Source organism: Oryctolagus cuniculus, chromosome 7 (genome assembly GCF_964237555.1).
Source record: "Oryctolagus cuniculus chromosome 7, mOryCun1.1, whole genome shotgun sequence".
NCBI lineage: Eukaryota > Metazoa > Chordata > Mammalia > Lagomorpha > Leporidae > Oryctolagus > Oryctolagus cuniculus.
Genome location: NC_091438.1, coordinates 65,476,254 through 65,500,116, shown reverse-complemented (window position 1 = coordinate 65,500,116; position 23,863 = coordinate 65,476,254). Strand labels below are relative to the sequence as shown.

The following is a 23,863-nucleotide window of genomic DNA, read 5'->3' as shown; positions in this document are numbered from 1 at the left end:
ACTCTGTAAAACGATGCTGATAACAGGCTTGGCTCACGGAGGAACACAGACAGCCACCAGAAACTGGAAGAGGCAATAAGCCAAATTCCCCAAACAGCCTGAGAGGAAGAAAGGTTCTTCCTCATTGATTCCAGAATCTGTCTTCCATAACAATGAGACAACATCTTTTTTTCCATTTGAAGTCACCTGGTTTATTGGAACTTATTTCAAAGAATTTGCTCAGAGAAACTAAGACAGAAAAATGAAACATTCAGACACAATTCCTCACACATACTGTAAACATAGCAGCAACATAATGAAAATAAATCTCCAACTGGAGTGGATGGACAAACTGACAGCTCTGTCTTTCCAATAAATAAATAGGCGGAAGGAAGTCAGGGGAAAAACGTAAGGAAAAGGGAATTTCAACAATCCTGAATTGCTTAAAATACAATTTATTCCAAAGGTACACAAAAGAAGTTTTGGCTAACAAATATGGAAATGGCAGAAAAATCTGGGACGCGATTTGCAGATGAAGACAAATGCAGAGGCATGAAGTGACACAGACAGGCAGCACACACTTGAAAGTAACATTAGCATTCTGCCTGGCCAAAGCTGTGGAGGAGAAACTGTTGGAGGTAGAATACAGATTGAGTAGGGAAGCGTAGTACGGGCATTGCAAAGAGAAAATTGCACAAGGGAAATACGCAGTGAGCTCAGAGAAGAGAAGGTCACAGTTATCAATAATTTGGCCAAACAATGGAGGACAGAGTTCTAAAAAAAAAAAAAAAAAAAAAAAGAAGAAGAAGATTTGGAGCCAGCATTGTGATGTAGAAGATTAAGCCTCTTCCTGCAGTGCCAGAATCCCATATAGGCACTGGTTTGAGTCTTGGCTGCTCCACTTTGGATCCAGCTCCTTACTTCTGGCCTGAGAAAGCAGTGGAACATTGTCCAAGTTCTTGGGCCCCTGCATCCATGTGGGAGATCTGAAAGATGCACCTGGCTCCTGGCTTCAGATCAGCCCAGCTCCAGCCATTGTGGCCATTTGGGGAGTGAATCAATGGATGGAAAACCTCTCTCTCTATCTCTCTGTCTCTGTAACTCTGCCTCTCAAATAAATAAATCTAAAAAATAGAAAAAAATTATATATATATTTACATACTACAAGAATACTGCATTCAACGAACAATGTAAAACCTAAAGCTTAAATAAACACAATACTAGAGTCCTTGGTTACAAGAAATATTAAAAGATTTTATTTAGTTTCAAAATAAATGACTGCAGAGAGTAATTCAATTATACCCACACAGACTTATGATTTGAACAGTACCTGGGTCTCCTGACTCAAACAGATGTTCAAACCACATATTTTATGTTAATGGTAAATGGATGAATACTAGTGATTGATGGATTAGAGTGGAAACTTAACTCTATGATGGTATCTGAAGATAGGGCCTTTGGGCTGTCAATGGATGGGATCTGGTTGCTAAGGTCAAGCCAGCCCATGATTTATTTATAGCTTTATACAGTCATTTAGAGGGTAGATGCTTCCTGTGTCACTGTACTTGCTGGCTGACCATGTGATCAGACCTCTACATAGAGTTCACATTGCCAGGTTGCACCAGATGCCAGACTAACAGGGCTGCACAAACTATTACTATAAACCTCCAAACTATAAACCTTCATTTCTAAGAAGTTCTTCTAAGTATTTTTGTTATAATAATGATAATAATATAATAATAATAATAAATGAATACACATACACAATCAAAAAACCCACAAGTGTCCCAAAAGTAAAAGTAACTTTCATTATAATACAAATCTTTCTTAACATCCAAAAATAGATTTACAAAAGGCAGTATTAAAGCCTATAGAAATGCAATATATTTGGCAATAATAGCATGAATGATTTAAATGGGAACAAGGTTGTATTGGATTAAGGGGCCACTTAATCCAATCAGTTATTGAGTAAAAGGGTCCCTCCGAAGAGAACTAACTTAGCAGAGGCTAGGCTGGAGAAGGGGAAGAACACAGAATAAATAGGACAGGCTCTTGGCACAATTTTAATGCAACTTCCACTCAGCCCAGCTGTAAGGGGAGGAACTGAGGGGTTCCCAGAAGAAACAGGGATGTTCCTCAGACACAAGGGGTCTGCAAGTTTAACTACTGACCTTTCTCCTCACCTCAAGCTTGGAGAAGAAAATAAATATTTACTTTTTAACTATTTAGAGCTTTGGGCACATTAAATATTTAATATTCTTTAGTTTCCATTTTCTGAAGCTTTGGCTTAGAACTGTATTCATTTATGTTATGTTGAAAAATGTTTGAATGTCCCTTAATCAGTAGTAGCAAATGAAAATATAAACCTTGTTCTTCCTTATCTTCTGCACAGGAAATGTGAATGAATGGCAATTATTCTGCATACCCAATGAAAGAGCACTACAAATCATTCCATCTCCACATCTTGAGAGGAGGGAATGAACTAGTCTTCAATCTTATCTTTACAAATATCTTCATTACCATCCGCAGCATGAAACAATCGATTGAAACACAGGGAATCAGGATCAGTGAAGTGTTTGAAAGGGTTTGCTCTAGAGAGAAAACCCATGTAAAGCCAGTGCAAATACTGCATTCAGCCAGTACACGTCATCTTGCGACACTTGTCTAATTTCTGTATGGGGGTCCCACAATAAGGGCAGCTCTGGGAGTTCTTTTCCAGCCGCTCCTTACTCTCCATCTCTTCCAGTGACTTCTGAATCACCCTCTTGCCATACCTCTGTTTCAAAAATCTTTTATTGGCCTCTTCTGCTTGCAGGTACTCATTCTGTAAGTCTATGAGTTTCTCTGCAGTCACCTTACATGGAGGGACCCCATGGTAGGTCAATCTGCACAAGATACAGAAAGGAAAATGGCAGCTGGGTAGATGCCCATGGTGCAGCCCAGTTCCTGCATTACAGGCAGCTGGCAGCACGGATAGGGGCAATACACCACATCTGCCATCAGGTCCAAGGAGGACTGCAGGAGAAAGTGGTCATAGTGGGCAAATAACCGCTTCCACTAGCTCTTTGACCTGACCAGGAGTAGCCACTGAAGGGCACTTTGGTTCTGGACAATTGAGGCACTGAACTTGGCCATCTTTGATCTGGATTTCAAAGTAGTCCTTCAGACAAGCTTTGCAGGACACACGCGTACATTGTAAGAAGTACATGCATTCACTCACTACGCAGCTTCTCACAGAAACAGATATGGCACAGAAATCATTTACTGTTAAAGCATTTTTTCTGCTGAGCTTGATCAAGGTCCAAGATTTCCTGGATCAGACTTGACAATGATTCCACATCTTTCACAGATCTCTCACATATGACTTCCTCTTTGTCTATGTCAGATCCAGCAGCTCCTCCAAACTCCAGCTGTTTGTTGGAAGAGGCCTGGGCTGATCTCTGCCCTTTTTTCTGAGATCCCATCTTGAGCTCAAAAGGAGAGACAATATTCAGGTACGCGAGGGTCTCCTCCTTAAGAAACTGCATCCAGGCAAACAAGACCACACTGCCTAGGTGTTCTTCCCACAGATTGTCTAAGTGCTGGTGATAGCCACTTGCCACTAAGTGTGAATGAAGGTGGGGAGGAGGATGGACTATCTGGTGGCAGCTCACAGTTCAGCACAAGTGGAAGCAGAAAGCAAACGGTAGATTCAAAGCCGCTATTCTGCAGACACTCATTTGAATTGCTGCCCACAAACATCTTGAAATTTTGTGGCAAATCCAAGTAGATCCTGGTATCTCTGCCTTGGACAGATTTGGTTTTTCTGAATTCATCTCTGTGATAAATGCTTGCCATGGCCAGCAGTTCATCCTCCTGAGCTTCTCGGTCTCCTGACGACATCTAATTTTCTGTTAATGACAACAGAAGAAAAAGATATGAACACTGCAGTCTGGATTTCAGTTCAGTTTGGAATTTGTGTTAGTCCCTTTTATTCTTCAGCCAGTGGAGCTGAGCGTGCTGAAGCTGGCTACGAGGCTGAGATCTGGACTCATATTAGTTAAGACTATGGAAACTCGGCCATCTTCTGGCTGCCCCGCCATGCCGAAGAATATTCTTTTCAACTAATGATGCGTAACAACAAGACATTTACATGCAAAAGATTAATTTTGGAACCATACCTTATACTAATCATAGAAGTTAACTCAAAAGAGATCATCAGAGAGATCCAAGATGATAAAAGTCATGCTGATTTTGACCATGGGAAGACAGCAGAAGAAAATCTGAGTAACTACATTCCAAGAAGATAGTTGGAGAGAAATTTTCAGGGAAAATTCTACAGAAAGAAGGGAGAGGGGCTGGCATTGTGGTGTAGTGGATGAAGCCACCCATGAAGCATGGGTTTGAAACCTAGCAGCTTCACTTCCGATCCAGCTCCCTGCTAATGGCCAGGGAAAGCAGCAGAAGGTGGCTCAATTTTTTGGACCCCACACCCATGTGGAAGTCCTGGCAGAAACTGTTGGCTCCTGGCTTTGACCTGGCATAGCTCTGGCTGTTGTGGCCATTGGGGGAATGAACCAGCAGATGGAAGATTTCTCTTTCTGTCTCTACCTCTCTCATTTTCTCTGTTACTCTTTCAAAGACACATACATACAAAAAAAAATCCTAATTTTTTTTTTGAAAGAGATGCTGTGGAGCAGTGTGGGCAGCACAAACATGCAACAGTGAATGGGCACACCAATAGCAACAGCCAGGTGCTGGAGGTGGCACCATCTTCTTGGAGCTAGATGAGAGGAGTCTGTGGCAGATATGTCACTAATGATATTGCCTGAGGGACAACTTTGTGGACATACTGAATTTTGATTATGGCCTGGCGTGCAGGGGACAGGGTAGCTACCAATCCCCATCAAGGAGAACACAGTGCTTTCTTTCCCTCCCCTCACAAGGGATCAAGCAAATAGCAAGGAGGAGGAACTCTGAATAGGCAACAAGAGGCTGCTGCAGCTTGCACGCACACACCACTGGGGTATTTATCGGAGAGATAAATCTGTGCTTGCCACTGACTTTGAGTCTGGCCTGAAGGGTTGGCAGGGGGCTGAGTGCCCACACAGGGCAGTGAGGTGCTCCCCTCCCTTCATGTACCATGAGCACACAGACACAAGTTGCCAAGGCAGAGCACTAGCAGCTGGATCTGGAAATGCCTTAGCTTTCTCCATGGATGGGTCAAGCTTGTGGGGCTGAGAGTGGATCCGCTGTTCCCTGTGATTGTAGGAGGCATGTGCTCTGTCTGTGACTGTGGGAATTCTGTGACTGTACCACAGGACATGGGTGTAGCTGGGTCTCAGGGTAATCACTGTGTCCAACTTTAGAGGCTCAGAGTTCCCAGATTCCATCATTGCAAAGGGGACTGCACTCACACTGAGGACTGCAGCGATCTTTTGAGTGGTTCACATGCCTGTGTGGGAGGGGTGTGTCTACCGTGGGCTCACCCTGGGCATTGATAACCTTGGCTGAGAGAGAGAAAGGCTGATATCACACCAGCCAACATAATCATACCCTCCCTCTTCTGACAATAGAGGAAGCGTACAATTCCCAAATTGGGTGTCACTCTGGACTCTTGACCCACTCTCTCAAGCATTGACCAGAGCTCTTCAACCTCAACCAACACTGGATATCCACTGAAGGACACTCCTCTGAGCCACAGAGGCATATTTCAATGATAAAAGACATCAGAGGACAAAACCAACAAGTACAACAAAGAAATAGAAGGAACATGAACAAGGAAGACAGTCAGACTCCCCCAAAGGAACACAGCAATACTTCAACATTTTATTGTAAAGATGAAAAGGTTGATGAAATGCCTGAAAAGGAATTCAAAGCAATGAAAATAAGATTACTCAAAGACATAGAGCAGCAAATACATGAGTTAAAGAATTCCATACACAATATGGTTTTTATAATTTTGTTAGGAGCTAGATATATTGAAGAGAAATGAAACTGAAATGCTAAAAATGAAGAATTCAATATATCAATAAAATGCAATGGAAAGCCTGAACAACAGACTTGGTGAGGTGGAGGAAAGAATGCATGAACTAGAAAACAAATATTTGGAAATATCTCAGTCAGACAAAAACTAAGAAAGGGAGAAAAAATTAGAAAAACTGAAAAAGGTGTTTCATATGTGATACTATCAAATGAACTAAAATGCATGTGCTTCAAAATGGAGGAATCTGGAAAACATTATGCTGAGTGAAATAATCCAGTCTCAAAGGGACAAATATCATATGTTCTCCCTGATCAGCACTAAAAAGGAAACCTGTTAAAGTGAAATGGACACTATGAGAAATGGTGACTTGATCAGCCCTTGCACTGACTGGTTTTTTTTTTTTTTTTTTGACAGGCAGAGTGGACAGTGAGAGAGAGAGTGACAGAGAGAAAGGTATTCCTTTTTGCCGTTGGTTCACCCTCCAATGGCCACCGAGGCCAGCGTGCTGCAGCCGGTGTATCGCGCTGATCTGAAGCCAGGAGCCAGGTGCTTTTTCCTGGTCTCCCATGCCTGTGCAGGGCCCAAGTCTTGGGCCATCCTCCACTGCACTCCTGGGCCATAGCAGAGAGCTGGCCTGGAAGAGGGGCAACCAGGACAGAATCCAGCACCCCGACTGGAACTAGAACCCGTGTGCTGGCGCCGCAAGGCGGAGGATTAGCCTATTCAACCACGGCACCGGCCACCCTGACTGTTGATGAACAATTTAATACTTTATCCGTCTTAGTCTTTTTTGTTTGTTCGTTCTACTTAATACTATTGGTTGAATTCTGTAATTAATACACAATTATTCTTAAGTGTTGAAACTTAACTGAGAAGTATCCCTGTTAAATATGAGTGGGAATAAGAGAGGGAAGAGATGTACAATTTGGGACATGTTCAAGCTGACTTGCCCCAAACGGTAGAGTTAGAAACATACCAGGGGATTCCAATTCAATCCCATCAAGGTGGCATGTACCAATGCCATCTCACTAGTCCAAGTGATCAATTTCTGTTCACAATTGATCAGAATGATAGGACTAAGAGTCAAAGGGATCATATAAATAAGACTAGTGTCTTCTAATACTAACAGATAGAATAAAAAAAATGAGAGAATGATCCAACATGGGAAGCGAGATACACAGCAGACTCATAGAATGGCAGATGTCCCAAACAGCACTCTGGTCTCAGAATCAGCCCTTAAGGCATGCAGATCTGGCTGAAAAGCCCATGAGAGTTTCTCAGGCATGGACAGCCAAGACACTCTGGCAAAAAAAAAAAAAAAAAAAAAAAAAAAAAAAAAAAAAAAACACACACAAAAACCTAAATCAAAGATCTCTGCGAGTGAGATCCCACTGGAAAGAATGAGGCCATCAAAGAAGGAGGTACCTTTCTCTGAAGGGAGGAGAGAACTTCCACTTTGACTACAACGTTGTATAAATATCATCAGAGTTGGTGAACTCAGGGGGCTTCCCTAGCCTTGGCAACTCATGAGAAGAGCCTAGGGAGATTACTGACCCCATAAACAAGAGTGTCAATTTGTTAAGTCAACAACAGGAGTCACTGTGCACTTATTCCTCATGTAGGATCTGTACTTAATGTGCTATACATTATGATTTAATGCTATAACTAGTACTCAAGCAGTATTTTTCACTTTGTGTTTCTATGTGGGTGCAAACTATTGAAATCTTTACTTAATATATGCTAAACTGATCTTCTGTATATAAAGATAATTGAAAATGAATCTTGATGTGAATGGAAAGGAAGAGGGAGTGGGAAAGGGGAGGGTTGCGGGTGGGAGGGAAGTTACGGGGGGGGGAAGTCATTGTAATCCATAAGCTGTACTTTGGAAATTTATATTCATTAAATAAAAGTTAAAAAAAATGCATGTGCTAGAAATTCCTGAACATGTGGAAATCGGAGAATGAAATCAAAAGTCTATTCAGTGAAATAATAGCAGAAAACCCCTAATTTGTGAAATATAATGACATCCTAGTACAAGAAGCAAATATAGCAGCATCTTATAGGCAAGACCAGAATATATATTCACCATGATACATTATAGTTCAAATTTCAACATTTAAATTGAAGAAAATATTCTAACATCAGCACAATGGAAACGTCAGATTATGCTTATAGGATCTCCAATATGACCGACAACTGTTTTCTCATAAGCTAGGAGAGAATGGAAAGACTTAGTCCAAGTCCTTAAAATAAAACAAAAAGAAAAAAAAACTGTCAGCAATACCGTGGCTGAGAAAAATTTGAAAGATCAGTATTATTTGCAATTGCTAAAAAATTTAAATATCTTGGAATAAATTGAACCAAGGAAGTTAAATATTTCTTCAGAGAAAAATACAAAACATTAATTAAATAATTAAAAGAATACACACTAAAAAAATAATCTTTGTGTTCATGCTTGGAAAAATTAATGTAATCAAAATGATGATACCACCCATAGTGTTTACAGATTGAGCCCATCACAACCAAAGTACAATTTCTTTTAAAAATCATTAACAAAGCATCATATTACCATCGCTTATTTTTTTTGACAGGCAGAGTTAGACAGTGAGAGAGACAGAGAGAAAAGTCTTCCTTTTCCATTGGTTCACCCCCCAAATGGCTACTGTGGCTGGTGCGCTGTGACAATCCGAAGCCAGGAGCCAGGTGCTTCCTCCTGGCCTCCCATGTGGGTGCAGGGCCCAAGCACTTGGGCCATCCTCCACTGCACTCCCGGGCCACAGCAGAGAGCTGGCCTGGAAGAGGGGCAACCGGGACAGAATCCTGCGCCCCAACCAGCACTAGAACCCAGGGTGCCGGTGCCGCAGGAGGAAGATTAGCCAAGTGAGCCATGGTGCCAGCACCATCACTTTTAAATGCATATATTAAAATTTTATTCAAATCAAAATTTGCACATACAAAAATTTTCTCATTTTAATCATTTCAATTTTATTAACAATTCACACCAAGTTAACTTTTTCAATGTTATAGTGGCTGAATATATTAAAGTCTGATTAGTATACAGAATTCTATAACAAATTCTATAAAAAAATTCTTGAAGAATTCCCATATTACATCTGTTTTTATTTTGTCTGTCTTCTTAAAAATTGCAGTTAATTTAACATTTAACTTAACAATCCTCTGAACATATAATTGATTCTGTATTGATGTAGTCTGAAAAAAGTGAAGTTAATTTACAGTTTTTAAAATTTACATTATTTTTACTTTTAACACCTCTGATTATATATATACTTTTTTGTATGTAGAAACCAGTAAAATTAACATTACATGAACATTATGTGCACTAATTATTAATTTATAAGAATATTTCCATATTTAATGGAGGATATATAACAATGTATGCTGGTATACATAAAACTGTTATATTTATTATGGCAACATTTTTGCTCTCTTGATTATGTTTCAATATATTCCCTAATTGTTTTAATGTCATTATTCCACTTTTTAGCACTACACTCAAATTGTTATTTTGTTGTACATATGACACTATTTAATCTGTTCAATTATGTGAATTTAAAGCAGTTTGTATAATATCTTTGAATCTAAATATAATCTGTGCATTTTTGAAACTGTGAGAAGAAATCCAGTAACATTTGCAACTGTAACTCAACTATATTTTTAGTCTCTGGAGTAGAAAAGTTACTTCTACTGTAAAGTGGCCAGTGTTTTAAATTTGTTTTTTACTGCATTCAAGTCCTCAAAACCAATTAGCACATTTTATGACTCTATTTGGATAATCTCCAAATTTACATCCATGCCACTATACTTCATAATTACTTTATTTAAAGAGGCTTCATCAGACCCTTGCTGCTTAGGGCTGGTCTGCTATCAACTTCTGGAATTACTACGAATATTAAGCAGATGTCAGCACTACAGATTTTAATTAGTTGCAAAGTATTTGTATCATTTCCTATATTTCCAAGGACCATAGTCATTCATTTCCAGACCTCCAGGTCACCATTCATATCAGACAGAAAACACCCTCGGGAAAGTGGCATCCAAGGCCAAGCATATGTTACCCCTGTGCACTCAGAGTAATAACTAGGCAATAAACATGAATACAGAAAAAGAAACAGGAAAGAGGGAAATGGCATCTGTAAATTATCACATTCTCACCTTACTTCCAGTGAAGAGAATTTAAACTATCCTGTAATTCTCAAATATTGTCTCTCATGTGACACTCCAATATCCCAGGTGAAAAGGGTTTGCTGAAGAGATGTGTCAGTAGCTAAGATATCCCAAGTGCAGTTCTGCTTCAGAAGAAAATACATGAAATTGCCTGGAAAAGTGGATTATTAATTTGGCATCCATATGAACGAGACTAGAGGAAAAGTTAAAGATGATCCTCATATTTGAAACTCAAGATGATAAAATATTCAGGCAGAGCCATTTGTATAATGGTGACAAGAGCAGGCTTCCCAGTCAGATGGACCTGAGTTGCATTCCTGCACCCCCTACAAGTCTTTTTTGCCCGTGGTAGCTATGGAAACACAGGAAAGCTACTAACACAGCAGGGTTTCCTTCATATACTTACTTAAAATTTAATTTAATCAAAATTATAAGTATAGATTGCACAAACTCGGAACCAGTTGGAATAAAATATAAGGGTTGGTTAAGAATTAGAACTTGTTTATATAATTAAAAATCTACAAAAATTTTAGTATAATTCTTGGCAAAGAATAAACACTCAAAATTAGAGGATATTGTATTATTATTTTTCTCATTGTTAGCATTATTAAAGTTCTATTTGAGTATTTACCAAAAATATGCATTAAGAGTGTCTAGTTGGCTGGAATTCAGAATTTTTATAATTGACTGCCATAAATATAAAGAAAAATCACCAACCATTAATAATTTGCTAGAACTTTTTAAAAAATATTTCATTATTTATTTTAAAGGCAGAGTTACAAGAAGGGAAAGACAGAGGCAGAGAGGAGAGAGAGAGAGAGAGAGAGGTGTTTTCCACCTGTTGACTCATGCCCCAAATGGCTGAAATGGCCCGTGTTGGGCCAGACGGAAGCCAGGGGCTTCATCTGGGTCTCCCATGTGGGTGCAGGTTCCCAAGGACTTGGTTCATCTTCCACTGCTATTCCAGGTGCATTAGCAGGGAGCTGGACTGGAAGTGGAGCAATCAGTACCGGAACTGGTGCCCATATATAGGATGCCGGCCTGCATGTGGTGGCTTTACCTGCTATGACACAGTGCAAACCCCTAGAACTTCTTTTGAAATGCATTTGTTTTCCTTTTCAGTAACTTGCTACATTTCTCATGCATGAGGATGTAAATTAAAAAAACATAATTTAGTTGAAAGGGTATGACTGGTCTTGTTCACTGCCTTACACTCTAGAAAGTATAATTTTCTTCTCAGGATTACTGACCCTCTTTATTCCTTAGTTGTAAATATTTGTGTTGATTTTTAAGTGTCATATTTATTATTTTTATCCTAACATATCCTATGTGTTATCAGTCACATACAGAGCACTTGTCAAGCACTGCATCGTCTCTCTGCCTACTGCTTACCCATGTGACTACATGAAGAGAGGTCAACTGTGCAAGTTGACTAGAAACAGCTAAAAGAGTCTATTCCATCTTCTAGTCCATTTGTACATACACAATCTCTCCAGGAGTCAGACAACCTCAAGACTTTTTGTTTTTACAAAATAGAGACATTGTCTTAAAATGTAAACAGATAAGAAGATAAAGCCTGTCTCCCTGGTATCTTCAGCACTAACTTGGGTACCTATCCCAGGATGTAATTGGTTTATTACATAAATAGAGGTCTCCAGCAAATGACCATGGATTTAACATGTATTATATAAAAAATGTTCTAAGAGAATCAAAAGTAAATGTTTTCGGGGCCGGCGCTGTGGCACAGCGGGTTAAAGCCCTGGCCTGAAGTGCCTGCATCCCATATGGGTGCCAGTTCTAGTCCTGACTGCTCCTTTTCTGATCCAGCTCTCTGCTGTAGCCTGGGAAAGCAGTAGAAGATGGCCTTGGGCCCCTGCACCCATGTGGGAGACCCGGAGGAAGCTCCCGGCTCCTGGCTTTGGATTGGCGCAGCTCCAGCTGTTGCAGTCATCTGGGGAATGAACCACCGGATGGAAGACCTCTCTCTCTGTCTCTACCTCTCTCTGTAACTGTCTTTCAAATAAATAAAATAAATCTTTAAAAAGAAAAATGTAAATTTTTTCTAACTTTATAGTATACACGTTTCTTTGTCTCAGAAGACTAGAACTCAATACAAGAATACCAAAAGTCCAGTTATTTACCCCCTAAAATTGTGTAGAAGCTAGCAGTAAATTTTTTTCTTACTCTCTTGTTAATTATGCAAAATGGAAAAAAAAAACACAGCTTTGTCACATAAAACCACTATGCTCTTAATTCTTAAGGTTTTTCTAGTGTACCCTGAACCTTTATGTTAACACAATTCAATTATTTTACCAACTAATTTATGAAAATATGCTGAGATTAGAGAACCTACTTGAGCTTCAAAAATAAATCTTGGCTTTGCAGCCTCAGAATCAGAATCTAAATGGCAATTTTATAAAAACAAACAAACAACTTACTCTAGTGGAATTTTGACAGCTTTGGGGTTATAGTTTCTGGATTTTGCCTTTTTAAAGTGCTGATTACTTTCATGATACTGGAGGTAGGCAGTATCCTTAGTAAATTTTAGTTCAAGAATTTCATGTGTTGTGTTTGTCTAATTAAAGTAATTGTTTTCAAATATACAAATATAGCTGATGTGTTGGAACAATGAAACTTGCTCACAAAGGGGTACAACACGTCCTTGTGAAGAACACCTGGTTTCTTTTTAGTCTTCACTCATGCCACAAGTGTGAATCAACATGGGGAAGATGTGGTTCTCATAGACAGGAGACAGTTAATTTTCAGTTTTGGGATGAGAGGGCAGTAATTAGGGAAAGACAAAATGCTTATGTGAAGAGAGAAAGCTCCTGAAATTATAAGAGAAAAAGTACTACATTGATAAAATATATGTTTATTAATTGTATGATTGGGGCATTACAGAGTGGTGTAGCATGTAAATCCTCCACTTGCAATGCTGGAATCCCATATGGGACCAGTTTGTGTACTGGTTGCTTCATTTCCTATCCAGCTCCCGGCTGATGTCCTGGAAAAGGAGTGGATGTCAGCCCAAGTGCTTGGGCCCCTGAAACTCTTGTGGAATACCTGAAAGAAGCTCCTCGCTCCTGGCTTTATCCTTCCCAGCCCTGGCCTTTGTGGCCATATGAGTAGTGACGGAAAATCTCTCTCTCTCTCTCTATTTCAAGTAAATAACTAAATCTTAAAAAAAATTTGTACAGTATTTAAAGTTTACCAGCTACCTGTGAATATTCATTTTAGATATAGATATGTAATACAATATGAATATTTGGGTGATCTATTATGTCAATACCAGCATTTTTATTAATCATCATATATATAAGAAAAAGAAAAACATTGTTACATACATGTATATGCTTGTACATATATGTGCATTCATGTTTGTCAGATTTCTCATTTTAAAATATAGCTTCATCATAACAATAAACTTTATTGTGTTTAAAATGTTCAGTGCCTTTAATGCTTAGAAAGAAGTCATCTTCTTATTAATTTTAAAGATGTGTTCACTCTTGATGCAGCAAAATTTCCTAGAAATATATCGCAGCACATCATTGCAATAGCAGAAAGAGAATATTTATAGAACTCTAGAGGCCTGAGTATTTGAATTTCTGTCACTCCTCAGTTGAACTAGATTTGTGGAGAAATCTTTCCTTAAAAAAGAATGATAAAATAGTGTCATAATTTAGATTAAAGCCATATATCTGTTGTAATTCAAAACATATATCACATGATATATAAATGATTTATTATACTGTTAGAAACAGTTTACTACAAATTCTAATACAGGAAACAAAGCAAAAGCTAAAACCAGATGCCAGAACAATAAAAGAAAGAAAACAAAAAAACAACAAACAAAAAACTGCTGACTAACTTAGGCATGTCATGTTGAGATTTGTGGTATTTCTTTCTGTGAGATCACATCCATATGGCTTTCATTATCAATTATAATTGGATGACATTAAGATGCATTTTGTTTTTAAGCTTTGAAATAAATTATTTTAACTTTTATTAAGTAATATATATGCATGTTAAAAATGGTAAAATAGTCCCTTTTATAAGTCAAGGCAAGCTTCATAAATGAATTTTAGACAATCTAAAATGTTAGAATTTGTGGAGAATATACAAAATTTTATTGAAAAACAATAAACATTTTGTAAAGAAGTATTTGTTTACTTTGAAAGTCAGGGTGACAGAAGAAGAGGGAGAAATAGAGAGAGACAGAGAATCTTCCATTCGCTAATTCACTACCCAGATGGCCTCAACAGCCACTGCTTGGTAAGGTCAAAGCTAGGAGCTTAATCTAGTTCTCCCACATGGATGGCAAAGGCCCAAACTCGTGGGTCATCTTCAAGCAGCTTTCCCAAGCCATTAACAGGGAGATGGATAAGAAGTGGAGCAGCCAAGGCATGAAATGTTGCCCATATGGGATGCTGGCATAGCCAGTGGCTTTAACTGCTATGCCACAATGCTAGCCCCTAAAGATATCTTTATAAATTGGAAAGAGAGTCCATGATCATGTCATAGATACTTAACATTATGAAAATGCTCTTCATATAATTAATATATGAATTCAAAGCCCTGTCAATGCAAAAATTTCATCTTTGATAGAAATTTACATTTCTTTAAACTTTTATTTAATAAATATAAATTTCCAAAGTACAGTTTATGGATTACAATGGCTTTTTCCCCCACGTTACTTCCCTCCCACCCACAACCCTCCCATCTCCCACTCCCTCTCCCATTCCATTCACATCAAGATTCATTTTTAATTATCTTTGTATACAGAAGATCAATTTAGTATATATTAAGTAAAGATTTCAACAGTTTTCACCCACACAGACACATAAAGTGTAGAATACTGTTTGTGTACTAGTTATAACATTAATTCACATTGAACAACACATTAAGGACAGAGATCTTACATGAGGAGTAAGTGCACAGTGACTCCTGTTGTTGACTTAACAATTTGACACTCTTGTTTATGGGGTCAGTTATCTCCCTAGGTTCTTGTTGTGAGTTGCCAAGGCTATGTAAGCCATTTGAGTTCGCTGACTCCAATCTTATTTAGACAAGGCCATAGTCAAAGTGGAAGTTCTCTCCTCCCTTCAGAGAAAGTTACCTGCTTCTTTGATGGCCCGTTCTTTCCACTGGGATCTCATTCACAGAGATCTTTCATTTAGGGTTTGTTGTTGTTGTTGTTGTTTTTCCAGAGTGCCTTGGCTTTCCATGCCTAAAATACCCTCATGGACTCTTCAGCCAGATCTGAATGCCTTAAGCGCTGATTCTGAGGCCAGAGGACATCTGCCATTCTATGAGTCTGCTGTGTATCCCGCTTCCCATGTTGGATCGTTCTCTCCCTTATTAATTCTATCAGTTAGTATTAGCAGACACTAATCTAATTTATGTGATTCTCTTTGACTCTTAGACCTATCATTATGATCAATTGTGAACAGAAATTGATCACTTGGACTAGTGAGATGGCATTGGTACATGCCACTTTGATGGAATTGAATTGGAATCCCCTGGCACGTTTCTAACGCTACCATTTGGGGCAAGTCCAACTGAGCATGTCCCAAATTGTACATCTCCTCCCTCTCTTATTCCCACTCTTATATTTCACAGAGATCACTTTTCAGTTAAATTTAAACTCCTAAGAATAATTGTGTGTTAATTACAGAGTTCCATCAATAGTATTAAGAGAAAAAAATACTAAAAGGGATAAAGTATTAAGTTGTTCATCAACCGTCAGGACAAGAGCTAAAAGTCACTGTTTCTCATAGTGTCCATTTCACTTCAACAGGTTTCCTTTTTGGTGCTCGGTTAGTTGTCACCGATCAGAGAGAATATATGATGTTTGTCCATTTGGGACTGGCTTATTTCACTCAGTATGATGTTTTCCAGATTCCTCCATTTTGTTGCTAATGACCGGATTTCATTGTTTTTTTTTTTTTTTTTTTTTTTTTACTGCTGTATAGTATTCTATAGAGTATATGTCCTATAATTTCTTTATCCAATCTACTGTTGATGGGCATTTAGGTTGATTCCAGGTCTTAGCTATTGTGAATTGAGCTGCAATAAACATTAAGGTGAAGACAACTTTTTTTATTTGCCAATTTAATTTCCTTTTGGTAAATTCCAAGGAGTGGAATGGCTGGGTTGTATGGTAGGGTTATATTCAGGTTTCTGAGTAAGACAAAAGGCTAAGAATTCATCAGTACAGAGGAAGAATAAAAAGCGAAAAAGATTGTTTTTTATATGTATTCATTTATATTTTAAAGGTAGAGTACTACCAAAATTTTACAGACAAAATAATAGAATAAAGAAAGCAGAGTTAATAATTAAATTTTTGACAATTTGGTATATAAAAGAATGCATTTTAGGTCAATTTAGAAATAATGGACTAAGAATATACATGCAAGTGTGTGTGTGCATACACATACATGTATGTGGATACATTTGTGTGTATAAATATATATATCCACACATATTTATAAATAAAAATAGCTGAAAATAAAAATAATACAGGAAAATGATTTTACTATATTCAATTTTTGTCATTCTATAAATTATTAAGGCTCATGAAACCATATCCCCAGAACATGGCCCATTTTGATATGCTGAGAATTTTGATATAAAACAATTGAAAGTCAATAAAAGCAGACCAAAGGTCAAGGTGCCTACAATTTTTCTTGCTATTCTCCAAGTTTAGGAAACAGGGGCTCTATAGTTTATATGTGTGAAAACCATTCTAAGTAAGAGAACACATTCCTTCCATCCTTATACTGAAATCTCACTACCTATATTAGAAAAGATGGTTGATGGACTTCCTTTACCAGATGTTGTCTGCTCCTTGGGTTCATTCAACTAGCAAAGGGAATAATCTTACAAACAAATTTCTTTCTCCAGGACCATTCTATGTAAGTACCAGGGGGTCAGAGTACTTGAGCCATTATCTGCTGCCTCCCTGAATGCATTAACAAAATGGATAGGAAGTGTGGTGGTCAAGACTCAAGCAGGTACTCTGATGTGGGACGTAAGCATCCCCATTAGTGGCTTAACCTCCTTTAGCACTACACCTGTTCAAGGCGAAATACCTTAACAAGTAATTCTCAGCATTAGCAAATGTCACTGACATCAAAGCAGCAGGATCAAGAGAATGTTCAAAAATTGCCTGTTCCTTCTCCAAGAGTTTCCTAGAATATCAGCCAGCCCACGCTTCTGGATGGCAGTCAAGTGACCACTCACATTGGTAATTTCACAGTTTAATTAGTTGACCATTTTTCTGCAATCTTGCTAAGTATGCTATTTACCATTTGTGTATTCATTTTCACACTAAAAATAGTGTATAAATTTTCTTCTGTAAAAAGCCAATCCTACATCATTTAACTTGTGTAAGCAATGTCCCTTCTCAATAGCTCCAGGGCCTTGTAATTGGTTCCATGAAGGACGGGACTCTTGACTTTCTACATTGCAATTGAAATATTTCAAGAACCAATCACCCAAACACACACATAATGGGATAGGAAGATTAGAAAATTCCAAGCTTGTACCTTGAATTGGAAGAATAATGAAACACATTTTCTTAGTATAGTTTTATAATTTGAAACTATCTTATTAATTTCTTTTTCTATAATGAACAATTAAATTATATATAATTCTTTTTAAACCAAACTAGTCTAAGAAAACAATTATAAACTATTCTAAAATCCAAGCTTGCATAATGAAATATCTCAGCACACAAAGGTCTCAAATCACAGCTTAAATCTGAGAGTTGACATAATATAATGTCCAAGTTAAATCTGTGTTATTCTTATTATCTGTTCCTAACACACACACACACAAAAAAAACAACAATTTCTCACATGGTCCAACATTGTATTATAATTAACATCTAAACTTTAATATGCTGGAACCTGGAACTGGCCTTTTCATTCTAGCACTTATTTTTGTGTTTAGCAAGGATAAGTTAAAAATGTTTGAGGGATAAACTAAATGGCAGTAGAAGGAACCATTACTATGTTTTAGTGAAGTCTCCTTTTGGGGTGGGGGAGGCAATTTAAGTTTCAGACTTAGTATAATGAAGAAATACAGCTATTAGGGAAAAGGTTGTGCAGGTGTGCCAGCAGGATGCTTATAAATTTGTTTTCTTAAATATGAGGATCATTAGCTATGACAAACACCTCTGTTTTGTGCAGCATCTATGTGAGCCCACCTTGGAATTATCCTTGTGGAATTCCAAGAATGTGAATGTGAATATGAAGTCTGTCTGCCTCTGGTACTGTGAGTAGTAAAATTTTCTTTGACCCGAGATTCCTATGACTTCTGCCAGATCCATTAAACTGTACCAGGCTAAATTGTTATATGAAAAATAGAGTGAGATAGGCACTCTAATTTATTAAACTTTTGTTTAATAAACATAAATTTCAAAAGTACAACTTTTGGATTTTAGTGGTTTTTCCCCCATAACCTCCCACCCACCTGCAACCATCCCATCTCCCACCCCTTCTCCCTTCCCATTCTTCATCAAGATTCATTTCAATTATCTTTGTATGCAGAAAGTCAAGTTGGTTTATACTAAGATTTCAACAGTTTGCACCCACACAGATAAACAAAGTATAAAGTACTGTTTGAAAAGTAGTTTTACCATTAATTTGCATGTTACAACACATTAAGGAGAGAGGTTCTACATGGGGAGCAAGTGTACAGTGACTCCTGTTGTTGATTTAACAATAGACACTCTTATCTATGACATAAGTAATCACCTGAGGATCTTGTCATAAGCTACCAAGGCTATGGAAGCCTCTTGAGTTCACAAACTCCAACCTTATTTAGATAAGGCCATAATCAAAGTGGAAGTTCTCTCCTCTCTTCAGAGAAATGTACCTCCTTCTTTGATGGCCCATGCTTTCCAATGGGACCTCACTCACAGAGATCTTTCATTCAGGTCATTTTTTTTTTTTTTTTGCCACAGTTTCTTGGCTTTCCATGCCTGAGAAACTCTCATGGGCTTTTTAGCCAGATCCGATTGCTTTAAGGGCTGATTCTGAGGCCAGAGTGCTTTTTAGGGCATCTGCCATTCTATGAGTCTGCTGTGTATCCTGCTTCCCATGTTGGATCATTCTCTCATTTTAATTCTATTAGTATTAGCAGACACTAGTCTTGTTTATGTGATCCCTTTGACTCCTAATCCTATCATTATGATCAATTATGAACTGAAACTGATCACTTTGACTAGTAAGATGGCATTTGTGCATACCACTTTTATGGGATTAAATTGGAACCCCTGGCGTGTTTCTAACTCTACCATTAGGGGTATGTCTGAGTGAGCAATGTGTCAAACTGTACATCTCCTCCTTCTCTTATTCTCACTCTTATATTTAACAGAGTTCATTTTTCAGTTGAATTTAAACACCTACGAATAATTTTGTGTTAATTTTAAGAGGTCAACCAATGGTATTAAGTAGAACAAAAAAAAAAAATACTAAAGGGAATAAAATAGTAAGTTGTTCCTTGACAGTCAGGACAAAGACGGATCAAGTCACTGTTTCTCATAGTGTCTGTTTCACTTCTACAAGTTTCCTTTTAGGTGCTCAGTTAGTTCTCACATATCAGGGAGAACATATGATATTTTTCCCTTTGGGAATGGCTCATTTCACTCAGATAAAACAAAATGTTTTATCTAAATGTTAAATCTAAATGAGCTAAATGTTTTCCAGATTCCTCCATTTTGTTGCAAATAACCAGATTTCATTTTTTTATTGCTGTATTCAATAGAGTACATAACCCATAATTTCTTTATCCAGTCTACTGTGATGGGTATTTAAATTTATTCCTTGTTTTAGCAATTGTGAATTGAGCTGCAAAACACAGTGAGCTGCAGAAAGCTCTTTTATTTGCCAATTTAATTTCCCTTGGGTAAATTCCAAGGAGTGGGATGGCTGGGTCCTATGGTAGGGCTATATTCAGGTTTCTGAGGAATCTCCAAACTGACTTCCATAGTGGCTTTACCAGTTTGCATTCACACCAACAATGGGTTAGTGTCCCTTTTTCCCCACATCCTCACCAGCATCTGTTGTTAGTCGATTTCTGTATTTAAGCCATTCTATCCAGGGTGAGGTGAAACCTCACTGTGGTTTTGATTTGCATTTCCCTGATTGCTTGTGATACTGAACATTTTTTCATGTTTCTGTTGGCCATTTGGATTTCCTCTTTTGAACAATATCTATTGAGGTCCTTGGCCCATCTCTTAAGTGGGTTTTTTGTTTTATTTTTGTGGAGTTTCTTGATCTCTTTGTAGATTCTGGTTATCAACCCTTTATCTGTTGCATAGTTTGCAAATATTTTTTCCCATTCTGTTGGTTGCTGTCGCTCCCCGTCTTCGTGGAGGAACGACACAGGACCCTGCACTGTTCTTTTGTCTGCTCGGCCCTCCCCGGGTTTGCTGCTGGTTCTTTCCGGGTTGGCTACCGTCCCTTCCACCTCCGTGGAAGGGCGGTTCCCCCTGCCACTTTTCCCCACTTCCGCAGGGGAGCAGCACACCGCCGGCCGGCTCTCTCGGGGGCTGCTCAGATGTTCCTCAGGTGTTCCTCTTAGATGTTCCTTGTGCATGCCGTCTCTCTCCTCCTTTATAGTCCTCCTCCGCCAATCCTAACTCGGCTGCCCACATGCCGAGTACGCTGCTCTCCTCCAATCAGGAGCAGGATCAGCTCCTGGAGGTCATCACTCAAGTTGGCAAGAGGCAGCTGCGTAGAAGCTGTTTTCTCCTCTCCCAGCGCCATATTGTGGGAGAGCAGATGCATAGAATAAGTCTTAATTCCAGTAACTTAGTCTAGTCCGGGTTGCTCCCCACAGTTGCCTCTTCATTTCCTGACTGTTTCTTTTGCAGTACAGAAACTTCTCAATTTGATGTAATCCCAGTTGTTAATTCTGGCTTTGCATACTTGTGCCTCTGGGTTTCTTTTCCAAGAAGTCTTTGCCTGTGGCAATATCTTGCAGGGTTTCTCCAATGTTCTCTAATAATTTGATGGTGGTGGATCACAGGCTTAGATCACAATCCATGTTGAGTGGATTTTGTATAAGATGTAATGTAGGGGTCTTGCTTCATGCTTCTGCATGTGGAAATCCAGTTTTCCCAGCACCATTGTTGAATAGGCTGTCCTTGCTCCAGGAATTAGTTTTAGATCCTTAATCAAATAGAAGTTGGCTGTAGATGTTTGGATTGATTTCTGGTGTTTCTATTCTGTTCCATTGGTCTATCCATCTGTTTCTGTACCAATTTCATGTTGTTTTGTAGTAAGTCTTGAAATCTAGTATTGTGATGCCTCCAGCATAGTTTTTGTTGTACATTATTGCTTTAGCTATTTGAGGTCTCCTGTGCTTCCATATGAATTTTAGCATCATTTTTTCCAGATCTGAGAAGAATGCCTTTGGTATTTTGATTGGTATTGCATTGAATCTATAAGTTGCTTTTGGGAGAATGGACATTTTGCTGATATTGATTCTTCCAATCCATGAGCATGGAAGATTTTTCCATTTTTTTTGGTATCCTCTTCTATTTCTTTCTTTAAGATTCTGTTCTGGTTGCTCCTCTTCCAGGCCAGCTCTCTGCTATGGTCTGGGAGTGCAGTGGAGGATGACCCAAGTGCTTGGGCCCTGCACCCCATGGGAGACCAGGAGAAGCACCTGGTTCCTGGCTTCGGATCAGTGTGGTGTGCCAGCCGCAGCGTGCCGGCTGCGGTGGCCATTGGAGGGTGAACCAACGGCAAAGGAAGACCTTTCTCTCTGTGTCTCTCTCTCTCTCACTATCCACTCTGCCTGTCAAAAAACAAACAAACAACAACAACAAAAATTTCAAAACATTTTACATTACAATCAAAATGAAATAATAATAAATGTATTTCCCCAAAGAAGTTATGACAGTGTGTTTATGTACATTGCGTAAAATTAACTTACAAAATAAAACTCTGGTATGAATAATCAGTACTTTTGATAAAATCCTTTACTTTTGTGTGGATAAATGTTACAAAATTATTACTTTCTATGGTGATAAAAAATAGTATGCTCCTCTGCTTTTTTAGATGAGTTTGCCTAAAAATATATCCAAAGAATAATACTTTAGTGCTTTGATTATAACACTGTCAGAAATATCTTAGAAGTTTTCTTTTTGATTATTTTCACAGACAGTAGAAAATTTGAGTATGGGAAATTATGACATTTTTTATATTTCTAATGTATGTTTTATTTTTTGAAACTGTCAGTACACATTAAGAGTGAAATCTTGTAGTAAAGGGGAATTATGAATCTAAGTCATCACATTAAATAAAAATTATGACTGTGAAAGTACAATGAGAATAATATTTGTCTGTTGCTGAAAGAGTTATTTTTCATATTCATAGCTCTTAGAATAATATTGGATATATAAGAACAAAAATATTAATGTATATGAAACACTTGGCAAAGAAAATATCCAACATATAATGTACTTACTGATATGTTTATTTTTATCTCTTAGGTATTCTAGGAAATAAAAATTTAAAATGTGCAGTTGCTTAGTATTTGAGAAAAAAAGGAATGTGTTAGAGCTGTTAGATTGTGAGTTTCACTACTCCAGTAACAAGGACTTCGGAGAGTATGTTTCTTTTATTTCAGTGAAATTCAATAGAACTCCTTGGTGAATCCAACATCTGTTATAATAGAAGTAGGAGGATATAATACCTAGCATATAATTGAAGTATTGTTATGATAGATGAAAGTGAAGATGATCTGTGTTTTATGCTGCAGACGAGTGTATCATGTATAAGTATGTCTATATTTTCCCTTTTAATAAGTTGTTCCACTTGTGATAGAGACATCTCTATGTGAGGTTTAAATTCTGATCAAAGGTGTTACTTGAACAAGTTAGTTTGTGTGAGCTGTGAAAAATATGGTGATATAATAGTGAATGCTTGGGAAATCAAAATACTGCAAACTACATGAGATCTTCCAATGCTTAATAAATAAAAGTCTTGTAAGTAACACGTTCATATATTTGAGTCTTTCCAAAGAACCCAAGATAATATTCCATGAGTGGAAGAATAAGCTACAAACATCTGTTGATTCCAGAAAATGATGATGGTAATCAAGGCAAACAGGTAATCATTTTCATACCTTTATCTCTCCTCCTCCCTCCAAATTCAGCTCTAGAGAAATTATATGATACTTGCTAGAGAAATAGGTTTTCATGCAGAAGATGAGAACTGTAGAAAGACAGCTATTAAACTCTCTATTACCATTGGAAAAAATTGATATTTGGAAATATTGAAATGTATTCACAGAAAAATAAAATTACAATTGCACAGCTCAATAATTTTCATAACTATACTTATAACCACTAGGCATACATAGAAATAGGAATCCAACTGCTACCTCTCCTCAAATTTAAGAGATATTCTGATGTGTTTCGGAGCCAGCATTGTGTTACAGTTGGTTAATTCACCACTTGCAACATCTGTATCCCATATAGGAATGTTTACTCTGTTCACAATCCAGCTCCCTGCTAATGTGCCTGAGAAGGTAGTAGATAATGGCTCAAGGAATTGGGCCATTGCCATGCATGTGGGAGACCCAGCTTGGCTCCCACATGACTGTTGGAATCATTTGGTGAATTAACCAGCAGTTGGAAGATCTCTCTTGTTTCTCTTCCTCTCTCTGTGTTACTAGGCCTTTCAAATAAATAAACAAACAAATCTTTAGAAAAAA

The 23,863-nt window shown here is 38.0% G+C and overlaps 1 pseudogene; it reads right to left on the bottom strand.

Annotated features, from left to right (window-relative positions):
• Window positions 1-2,461: 2,461 nt before the first annotated feature.
• Window positions 2,462-3,861, bottom strand: LOC100347414 (E3 ubiquitin-protein ligase RNF14 pseudogene; annotated as a pseudogene).
• Between the last annotated feature and the right edge of the window lie 20,002 nt (window positions 3,862-23,863).